This window comes from Mustela nivalis, assembly GCF_964662115.1.
Source record: "Mustela nivalis genome assembly, contig: HAP1_SCAFFOLD_234, whole genome shotgun sequence".
Lineage (NCBI taxonomy): Eukaryota > Metazoa > Chordata > Mammalia > Carnivora > Mustelidae > Mustela > Mustela nivalis.
Window position 1 is genome coordinate 369,741 of NW_028136402.1, and position 2,780 is coordinate 372,520.

A 2,780-nucleotide genomic window follows, 5' to 3' on the forward strand; every position below is an offset into this window, starting at 1 on the left:
ACAATTAAAATTAAAATATATATATATATATACCTTATCCCTAAATGGAAAAAAAAAAATATATATATATATACATAGAAACCTTATTCCTAAATGAAACCTTTCTTTGTTTATTAGCTTAAATAGGTAAATTAGCAACAACAACAACAACAAACAGCTAATATTATAAAGGTAGGAACAATTTACCTTTTCATTTATTGCTATTTTCTAAAAATTCCTATTTTATTTTTTTCTCAAGTCTGTCATAATAATTTTCTAAATCTCCTGCCTTATTCAATTTTTTTCTTTTAGTGGAAATCTCTATTTCATATTTATTTTCTCTTCCTCCACTCTTTGCTCTAATAATTCAATGTATTATTAGATTTTCTGTTTTTCTCTTTATCCAGATATATCTTTTCTTTCTTTCTTTCTTTTTTAAATAATTTGATTTGCTGGCATTTTACATCAGTACATGCTTTCTTATGGATGTTAGAAATGTCTGTGGAACTACTAGAAGAATAAACTTTTTTACCTTTAAGAAGTTTACAGTCTAGAGTGCCTGGGTGGCTCAGTTGGTTAAGTGTCTTCCTTCAGCTTAGGTCATGATGCCAGGGTACTAGGATCCAGTCCTGCATCAGCTGCCTGCTCAGCAAGGAGTCTGGTTCTTCCTCTCCCTCTGCCCCTCCCTCTCTCTCTCTAATAAATAAATAAAATCTTTTAAAAAAAGACTTACTGAAATCTGAGACTGAATTACTAAATTCAGTCTTAATAGAAGACAGCTAAACAAAGCAATGATCACAACTGGAAAATTTAGCGAGATCATGGTTTAACATTTTTGGTTGACACAGGACCTCTTTCAGTAACAACTTTCCCTAAATATCAATTTCTTTGTAAGGCAAAAAATTTTGACAAGAAATCCAGATCCTTCTGATCGTTTTCATATCAATTTAATGTGACATCCTCAGAGTATATAATCAAATATGTAATTATTCTATCTGTTGCCTTGTATATTGCCTGTATCTTTTTCAGACTCAAAGTTCCATTGAGGTAGAGTTTTTTTTTTTTTTTAAAGCAGAGATTTTTAAAGTGTTTGATATATACAATATGCTTAATAAGTTTTTAAAAAAACCTATGTATTACAGAAGCCTTAAACAGGCTTTAAAAAAAGAAGGTGATATTAGTGGTCATATCAAACAATTTTCAGGTTTCAGTCATGTAAATAACTACATTTCTCAGAGACAGAGAAACATACAAATGATCTGGGTCCAGTAGGATAATGCTAGCATGTGTTGTAAATTCTTTTATATGACCTTATTCTTGCAAGAATTGGTTATGTGGCAGAAAAAAAGGTATCACTATCTTATACTTTATTATTTAAAGAGATTTATGGAAGTGTTAATTTCTTACACTACCCCTTTGTTTCAGTGGACCCAATTTCCGTGGTAATGGTGAGAGGAAAGTAGGCAATTTAGGCAGCAGCCAAAATCACCTACAAGGCACTATAAAATAAGGCTTGTTCTAGATCATGGGTCTGTCCAAAGGGGAATGTTAAGGGGTAGAATGGATGATGGATGCATTGTGGACTTATAACTTTAAGATTAATACTGTTATGCCCCAATAATGGGTCTATGATTAAAGGAGCGAGACTGATGTAAAGCAAAGGTCAAGCAAAGCTTTATTTCATGCGAAGCATCAAGAATCTAACCGAACGTTTGGGGCCACACCTCTTATGAGAGAAGGCAACCCTTTGCTGTTTCACAGTCTAGCTTTTAAGGGCAAAGGCCATGCAGTCAGGCCTGGCCACGCACAGGTGACCAATGAGATTTTAACACACACAGGAAACTCCACAGTGAGGCTAGGTGACCAATTGAGGTTCAATTTACCCTAGGATAGACATTTGACCCAGCCTATTACACCTTGATTAGGATTAGTGCCAAAAAGGTTCCCAAAGAGCAGAGGAGTGGGGCATACTCATTAGTATCTAGGGAGACAATATGCAAACGCCGCCCCCCCCCCCTTCTGCTCATTGATGTCTCCACCTGGCCTGACCCACCCTTGTATATGGGCTTTGTTACCTGGAGCTGATTTCCAGGACTTGTTTTTAAGTGAATCCCCTGGGGGAAGGGGAGCAAGGACAGTTTAAGGGTTAACCTCAATGAAAGCCTCTTGCTAAAATATAAAAATATAAAATAGGTACTTACATTACAACAACTCAGTAGGGAAAGTCCCAGTGTGGTGATAAAAGAAGTGAGGTACCTTGCATTGCACATTTTTTTTTAAAAAGTGTAAGTTGTATTATTCCGTGCCATGACATCATACTTTATCTTCATCTCTGTCTACTAGTTTAAAACTAGTTAAACAAATTCAACAATTTTTTTAAAAATATTTTATTTATTTATTTAAGAGCAAAAGCCAGAGAGAGAGAGAGAGAGAGAGCATGAGCAATATGGGGCTCGATCCCAGGACTTTTGAGATCCTGATCTGAACCAAAGGCAGACACTTAACTGACTAAGCAAATGAGACTCCCACAAACTCAACAATTTTATAAAATTTTTATTTGTTGGGGTGCCTGGCTGGAACAGTCAGTAAAATATATAAATCTTGATCTTGGAGTTGTACGTTTGAAATCCACCTTGGGTGTAGAGGTTTTATTTAAAAATAAAATCTTTAAAAAAATTTTTTTCATTTTTTTATTTAAGCCATTGTATGGCAGTGTTGATCACTATATTGTACACCTGAAACTAATATTAACCTTATTTTAACTAACTGGAATTTAAATAAAAACTTTAAAAATAAAATAA